The sequence below is a fragment of the Echinops telfairi genome, unplaced genomic scaffold, assembly GCF_000313985.2.
Source record: "Echinops telfairi isolate 266 unplaced genomic scaffold, ASM31398v2 ScPeMD7_1;HRSCAF=3_0, whole genome shotgun sequence".
NCBI classification, from domain to species: Eukaryota; Metazoa; Chordata; class Mammalia; order Afrosoricida; family Tenrecidae; genus Echinops; species Echinops telfairi.
In genome coordinates, this window is record NW_022103896.1 from 52,178,911 (window position 1) to 52,188,248 (window position 9,338).

A 9,338-nucleotide genomic window follows, 5' to 3' on the forward strand; every position below is an offset into this window, starting at 1 on the left:
GGGTACCCCCTCATATGTATGCCTAAAAACCACTTGGGAAGCCTGTTAAAAAGCTTGGTGTTATTCTAAATAGAAAGCATAAGTTTACCTCTAGTTCTATTTGAACAGCAGTCCTGATGAGTCTAATGAGAAACACTTCTCCAAAATCAGCTAGAGCAGTCCAACTCCTCTCTTAAATTTCTTAAAATAATAGAATTGTACTTTTAAAAAATTGCACATTTAACTTGAATGTCATAACAAGGGAGTTTAATTTTATTACCTTGCCTATGTAGACAGAAATACTATTCATGAGACCAAAGCAAGAATCAAATGAAATAAGTGGTAGGAAAAGAGCATTCAGAATATAAGTCCTGGGACTATGGCTCTTTGTCACCCCTGAGGTCTGGAAATGAACTCACCCATATGGCTCAGTGTTCAGCCGAACAATAGACAGGTTTAGCCAAACAATACAGAGAACAATAACTTCTGAGGTAAGCATATAGTACAATATTAAGCCATCAGGGCTCACAAGGACAACATTTACTTAAGGACAATGTTCCAAACGGTTTGGAAAGAAGGAGAAAATGTAATAAGTGATGCTTTGTTGTGGGATTGCAATCAATAAGATGAAACAAAATGCATATGAATTGTTGAACAAAAAATTGATCCAGCCCATAAGCATTGCACAATTCACAATAAAACATGTTTTTAAAGTACTGACGCATAGGCAGGAAGGGAGAATTAGGGACTTGGGGCCTCATTGCTTTGGGGCACTGTTAAAGGTGATGAAAAATTTAGACATGGGTAATGGTGATGGTTGAAGGACATGATGGACTTACACAAATTGTATACTGAAATGTATGTACATGCAAATATGTTGGAATAGCAGATGTTTTATTTCATAAACAGTATTCACTGTATATAGTATGATGGATGGATGACTTTTATATGGCCATTCTCAACATAGTCTTGTAACTCCCATCCACTAAGTGGATGACATTGTGTTAAAAGGAAATGCTTGTGATCCACCAAAGGCATTGGGTAACTTGTTAATGAGGCAAATAATGTGTATGACAACCGTGTGGGGTGGTACTACCCAAATAAGATGTATGAAAATTTAAACAATTGTATTGATCAATTTTGACATGTGCTAGGTTTAAAATGAGCCATCCCAGAGGAGGTAGGGTGCTCTTTACTACCTCATAAAGCAAAGAGTGAAGCTGGCCTCTAGAGCCAGTGCTCTGTGCTCAGAACGTTCTAGATCTAAGACATATAGAGAGTGGTAACACTGGGGATGGTGTGTGATGTTGAGAAATGGGGGCAGGATAACCAGGGCACCAGCTAGAAATGGCATAGTGGACTTCTACTCCACAGAGCAAGGTTAGTCTAGTGGGAGACCCACAGAGGGAGAGATCTATGAACTTTGGGAAGATGGATTCCCAGAGGAGGAGGATTTTGGATATTTAATAGGAGGCCAACATCTTTAGGAGTTATGGTTGTATCGTGGCTAGGAGCTGGGCTGCTAGCCAGGGAGTGGAGGCTTTCTACTCTCATGAAAAATTACAGTCTCTGGAACCTACATGGGAAATTATACCCTGCCCTATGGGGTCCCTATGAATCAGAATTGATTCAGTGGTAGTGAGAATAATTTTTTCAACACTTGCATGAGCTGGAAAGAGACCAGTAAAAGGGTCTGAGGGCCAAGGAGAGCTTTGCCTATGGGCATAATGGAAGAGCTGTCGAGGCTGAAGAACTACCCAAGTCTTTCATGATTCTGAACTGCAACCTGTTACTTCCCTAAGAAACTCCATATTGTTTTTGTTGTTGTGTTAGGTGGCATTGAGTTGGCTCCAACCCATAGTGACCTTTAACGCACACCAGAACAAAACACTGTTTTGGCACAGGAGTACGGTCTTAAGACATTCTCAACCTTTTTCAATGCTTGAGCCTGCGGTTGCAGCCACAGTGCCAATCCATCTCCTTGAGGCCCTTCCTCTTTTTAACTTCCCCAGATCTCTCTTGTCAACATGTTCAAAGTATAAAGCCCATAGCTGGGGGGCGGGGGAGAATGAAAAATAATACAAAGTACCTTGTTGATGATTGCTTACAATAAAAATAATCAAAGTCTCCTTAATGATTAGATTGTGACTAGAATGCTGTTTTTTTGTAATGCAACCCTAAGTTAAAATAATTTTGAAAAGTATTGTACAAGAAACACTAGGGAATAGCTTGAACTTCCTAATGTAGGTTCAAATTTAAAATGGAACAGATTTCATTAGCTAAATGATGCTTTCTTTTCACTTGTTATTTTGTTAATATTAAACAAAATAAACATAAATAGGTAGGATTTATTGTTTTAGAATTTGCCTGTAATCTATTGAAGGTTTTTGTTTGCTACAGCTGTTTAATCAAATTCAACGGCTAAAATCAAGTCTTAACTTCTTTATTTTCATGTATTATCTTTTTTTCCTACTTTTGGTAATAAAGATAATTGCTCATCTCTGAAAAATCCATTAAAGGATATACTCCAAGTTCTTTAGTATCTTCAGCTGAGAAAATAGAATAACTGGTTGTGTTATTCTGGGCAGACTAGAGAAACAAATCCAGAGACACTCATGTGTGTATAAGAAAGAGCTTTATATAAAGAGTAATTGTATATTAAGAAAACATTGCAGCCCAGTCCAGTTCAAGTACAAAAGTCTGATATTAGCCGATATGTCCAATACCAATCTATAAATTCCTCTTCAGGCTCACGCAAAACATGCAATGACACTGAATTCTGGAAGGTGATAGGCCAGTGGGTGAGATGTCTCGTGGATCCAGGGCTGGTTAGGCTTTACCACCACTCAGTGCCAGTGTGGGTGCCCACGTGGCTCTTCCAGTTCCCAGGCCTGGCTCTCTCAGCATAGCGCCATGTGGCTTTTCAACAGGAATGTTTCACAGGGAGAGTCTGTATCTGGCTTCTAGTGAGTTCTTTATCTTCATTTGTGCTTCCCAAATTAGGTCATCAAGCTGCGACCTGATTGACCGGCTAGAATCCACCCCTTCCCAAGTTGACAGGAGATTATGTAACTGCCACACTGGTCTAAAATTTATCTCCTGTTTTTAATCATTTTTCTTCCCCTCTTCCCTTTTTTAAGATCGTAGGTTTTGGAAGAGAAAGACGTGTGTTAAAACAACAAGAAAGGGACTCCCAGGAAGACGGCAACTGAGTAACATATACCAGAGGGACTCTGCAGAAATCAGTGCAAGAGTGTTACTAAGAGGGAAATTCCACACTGCCGGATCACAGCAGGAGCATCATAAAGATAAGTAGGCACAGATCCACTAGGTGTTGAGGACCTCAGGGCTTTTGGCTTACCACAATGGAGGCCAGTTAGGGTTTGACCTTAGCCCTGCCACTGTCTTGGCCGAAGCTGGAATCATTTGGAGCCAGCTCAGGGGCTTTATCTCAACACAGCCACAGCTTGCAGCTGCCTCGGGGCAGGGTTTTAAACCCTCCAGCCCCACGCTCAGAGATAGGGGCTCAGCTGTATTGTTATTTTTGTTTCTCTTTCTTCTTTATCTCCCACCACAGTCTCAGCCACATTGGGGCAGGGTTTAAACCCTTGCAGCCCCACAATGAAGGGTTGTGGTTCAGCTCTCTTGTTGTTTTTGTTTGCCTCACTTCTCTCTGTCCCCCAAAAGTCTCGGTGGGCTTAGTTATTTTTTCCTTTTCCTTTTCTCTTCCTTTTTCTCTCACTCGCCAATGCCCACATCCAGACCACTCCCCTTAGCCTAGGGCATTTACACCTGCCCTCCACCCAGATGGAAGAGCTCCACCCTCTGCAGTGGAACCAGAGGCTGGGGAAAGGGAAAGCCCACCCACCCTCCACTGGGGGATATCCCGTTCAACTTCTTCCAGGGGAAATGCTCCCCACCTCCCTCTGTGGGAAATTTTTCCCACCCACCCTCTGCAGTGCTTAACATGTGGCTGGGAAAATCCGTCACCTTCTCTGGGGAAAATTCTGCTTGCATGACTGGGGGAGCTCCAACCCACACTCTGTGGTCCCATGTGACTGAGAGAACTTCCCCCTGCCTGCTGTACTCCCTCACACATCTAATGCAGCTTGGCCAACACTTGCCAATGCTCAATACTGCTGCGGGAGCCTCTGCCCGACCTCCACAGTGATCTACCTCACCAGGGAAATTCTGCCCAAAATTCTCAGTGCTCTACACCAAAGCGAGCAACCCACCAGCCTTCTGTGTGGCACTCCCATTGCATCAGGCACCCCCGCATGCCCTCTGCGGCACCCAGATCACCCAGCACAGCACTATCCTCGTGAGTCCACAACCACCCAACCAGTGTCCCCTGAGAAGACCATCCAATTTATCCTCGAAATAACAAAATACTGGTTGACTAGGGGAAGAGTGAGGCCACAGGGGATAAAGCAGTAGGCCAATTCCATAGTGCAATTGCGGCAGACAGTTTGAAAATGCATTACTATGAGTCTCCTAGTAAGAGCCACTGCTCTTCAACTGCCTGGAAAATGGCACCAGTTCCTCTAAAACAATGCAAAGGAAACAGCAATCAGCCCCAACGACCTCAATGAAAAAAACTGGAGAAACAAAAGGCACTGGCAGAAGATGTCCTGAACCTAACAACATGCATAGAAGAAGCAGACATTGATTTGCCACAGAGATAATTTTTCAGAATGCTGCTTGGAGTCATAAAGGATATGAGGGTAACAATACAGAAAAAGGATGAAATGATAGAGGAGATAAAGTCCATACACCAAAGGGAAATACAAGAGCTTAAGGACAAGATGACAAAAACCAGTAGCAAACTCACAGACTTCACCATCGACTGAAGGAGGCAGAGGAACTGCACTAGTGACCTAGAGGACAGCCAAGCAGACTTTAACAAACGTGAACAAAAATCTAATAATATCAGCAGAGAAGCTGAAGCAAACCTAAGAGCTATGTCTGATGCTATGAAGAGGAACAATGTCAGAATAATTGGATTACTAGAGGAAGACACAACAAAGAAGTCATCTGCAACAATAGTGAGAGAATTCTTGGAGGAAAACTTCCCCAGCTTAATGCATGAAAACCCGGGAATCATTCAGGAGGCTGAAAGAACACCAGCTAGACTGAATCACAAGAAGAAGTCATCAGGCACATAATAGTTAAACTGTCCAACTTTGAGGAAAAGGAGAAAATTATGAGAGCAGCTAGGGAAAAACAAGCAATCCTATATAAAGGTTCCCAAATGAGAATATGCTCAGACTTTCAGCAGACACTATGAAGGAGAGGAGAGAGTGGAGTAACATATTCCAAAAATTGAAGGAAAATAATGCAAACCAAGGATACTCTATCCAGCCAAATTATCTATCAAGATAGATGAAGAAGTAATTCTTCTCAGACAAGGAAAAACTAAAGAATACATTAAAAGAAACGCAGCCCTACAAGAGATCCTTGCCGACCCAGAGTGGGCAGAAGAACAACACTCACCAAGCAAAAATAAGAGACTGCCACATAGAACAACCCCACCCAGGGCAACAAAGAGAAAACAGCCCAAGATAGCATTGGCTTCAGGATGGATAGAAGTCAAGAATGAAACACACACACACACACACACACACACACACACACATGCAAAACACACTGATAAGAAAGTGAGGTAGGAAAACACCCAACACAAAAGGTATAAGATTACATCACAGAGTCCACAGATGGAGGTAATAACCCTGAATATCAATGGACTGAACTCAGGCATTAAAAGGCAGAGGCTAGCAGACTGGTTTAGAAAACACAACCCATCAATCTGCTGCCTACAGGAGACACATCTTAAGACTACAGACAAAATTAGGCTGAGAATCAAAGGCAGGAGAAAAACATACCAACCAAACAGCAATTTAAAAAAAAGCAGAGGTTGCAATCCTAATCTCAGATAAAATTGACCTCAAAGTACAAACCATAAAAAGAGATAAGGAGGGACACTATATAATGCTGAAGAGAATGGTAGACAAAAAAGCACTAAGCACTGTAAACATATATTCCACCAACTAGAGATGCGCTGAATATTTCAACCAAACGCTCCAAAAGATGAAAAAAGAAATCACAGGCTCAACAATTATAGGAGGTGACTTCAATGCACCACTCTCTGAGAAAGATAATCACAAGATAGATGAACAAGGAACCTAAATATCTAAACACTACAATTAGACAATTTGACAGAGCTCTTCATTCAAATACAAAATAAATTCACATTCTTTTCAAGCTCATCTTTCTCACAAGGAGTGATTGGTGGATTCAAACTGCTGACCATACATGATCCATGCTTAACCCACTAGGCCACCTGGGCTCTGCACTGCCAAAGTTTCATCAAACCCAGAGAAAGGAAAATTGCTTATCTTACAGATATTGATGAAGTAAATGTACTTTCAGCAAAAATAATGTTTAAATATTTGCAGAAAGGGGGAAAGAGACAAAATAAAAGGCTTATTCAGAGATTAGAGATAGAAACATAAAGACAGAGAATGAGAAAGAAGAGGAATATTTGAATATAATCTGGTACTTGAACCCAGAGATGAAAAACACATTGAGTGGGTGAGTAGCCAGATTCCCCACCAGGAACCGTAAACATTTATAAAACACTAGAGATTGAAAAGTTCCTATAGATATTATGTCAGTTTTTATCTTGCATTGTCTGATATTTGGAATGGACCTACCACTGTGTTAAGACATCTGAAGTATTTCCAACATATACTATTGTAAGGATTACAGCATTTAACATCTGCCAAAGGAAGAAGTACATTTCAAATCTCCAGCTTTGAAACTTGGAAGGCTTGGCATGTACGGTGCAGGCATTAGGAGCCACTTGTTAGGTTGATGGTCACATAGGATGCTTTGTGAGAGTTTCTAGATCTTTCTCAAGTAATGCTGTGGCAATAATCTTTGTGGGGAAAAATATTTTCAATGAATACCTGCAATAGAAAATTTTAGGACACTAAAATATTGACCACTTTGAATATTCCCTCATAGTGCTTTTATCCTATGGTAATACAGTATTAACTCATGGATTCTGTTGGCTGATCCTCTTCTAGGTTTAGGGTGGTGATATAATTACGTTATGTGGAGATAACAGAAACACCACAAGTGGGTGGCTTTTAAGAGACGGAAATTTATTTTCTCACAGGTTAGGAGACTAGAAGTCCTGATCCCCAGGGGCAGCTCTAGGGAGACTTTCTTTTTGTTATATCAGGAAGAAGGTCTCTTCAGCTTCTGTTCCGTGGTTCTTGGGAGATCTCCATGTGTCCTGGAATCTAATTTCACCCATCTCTGCTTCTTAGCCTGCTTGTGTATCCTCTTTTATGTCTCCACTAATCATACTCCACTAACAAAGCAAAGACAATGTATTCCCAAATGGAATTAGAACCATAGGCATAAAAAAAAAACCACATAGGCATATAAATTAGGATTTACAACACGTATTTTGGGGACATATTTCAATCCATAACAGTTTGTCATGAATTTATCAGCCAGACGGAATATTTAAGGCTATTATAAATATGGTTAAACTGTGGATGAATGCATCAGTTTAAATACAAAGCGAGCTTTTTTTGTGTGTCCAGTAAAAAACTATTTTTGAAGAACAATCAATCAATCAAGCAAGCAAGCCCCAAACAAGGCAATTTTGGCATTTCCTGATACATTTGTATATAATACATTTATATAAATAAAATACTCAATTCAACTCACTTCAGTAAGAAATGTTAAAGCACTTATAATAAATGAACAAAACTCTGATGAGTATGAGGAAATGGGCTGAGAAACATAGCATAAGAGCCTATGTTATCATTCCATCTTTTTGTTTTGCTATCTTATTCCCAGGCTGAGGCTGCTTATGTGGGGTATGATTTCAGGCTGCTCTCATTACATTGCACGTCTCGATAAATATTAGATGGATCTTTTAGCATCCCATGGTGCATGCTGATCCCTGGGGTCACACAGCGCCAGTGGCTTCAGCAGTGAGAAGTCTCTTATTGTCACTGCGTATCACCCAAATTCCCAGCACTGAATGAAAAGTCACAATCTACTTCTACCCTCAGGACTTTCTAATCTCTCCATAAAGGGATATAAATCTTATTAATTTGCTCAGATTTGAGTAAATGTTTTAGATATTCAGACTTCCAGCTTTGTGAAATATTTTCATGGGTTTCATAAATGTTTCTTGCCTCATTAAAACTGAAAAAATACAGGAAAAACTGCAGATATTGATTGTTGTCTTTGAATATGTATGACAAAACTAAAATTTAAAAATCACTCATCTTCAATTTTTTCTGTTTTTAGTGTTTCATAAAACATCCCTAACATTATAAATATGCAGACCTCTTCACTCTCTTACAGTATGGAATATATGAGAGGGCTACATGAAGTTCATGGGAAAATTCCATTATCTTTTTATTCCATTTTCCATGAAGTTTTTAAACCAAAACACAGAAGGTTACTGCTATTAAGTATCCAGCTCACTCGAGCCTATGTCTTATGCGGTGTTAATGAAAGAGAATCCCAAGAAAATGTCTTCTGTGGTTATATGCAATATTTAGTGTCATTTTATTAATATCTTAAATATGAAACCGAGGCATGGAAAGAAGGCTCTGGAAGTTAGTGAATCAGCATATTAAATATATATAATTGAAATATTTTCCTTGAAATTTAAATGGACTTGTAAAATATCTTGGAGAAGGAAGAAGAAAAACTGTGACTGATGTCAGTCCATTGATGTTAGTTCAACTTGTCCCTTACACTGAAGTAGGTGATTATTTGAAGGCAAATTTGAATTGTGTCCATATTTCTATCACAAATAAAATGTAACCATGGCAACCAAAATATTACTAGTGAGCACATGTGAAAATACTTATTAGAAAGAAAAGAAAAGAAAGTAGGAATGTGTCATTTGATGTAATGTACTGAATGTCTTCCAAGGAAGGATCCTTGTTTAACAATTGATGTCAAAAAATGCACAATCCTAACCTGAGCAAGGTCATGGCAGGCGTGTGTTGACCAGGCAGATGTTTCCACATCTGGGGTACATCTGTTCAAACAGAACTCTTGGAAGGCATGCTAAAATAAGATTCCAATAAAATGTAAAATTTTTAAAGATTATTTTTTTCCTCTGTCACTAAATGAAATAAAATACTCAATTCAATGTTTTGCAAACATTTTTACACTTATGTTCTTTTAAATTTAAAATTAGATTGTTATAAACTTGGCAATAAGTATATTATTATGTATGCATATATACATCAATTATGTAAAACAAAACCTATCTGAACTATACATATAAATGTTGCTTCTGGTTTTCTAGTTACATC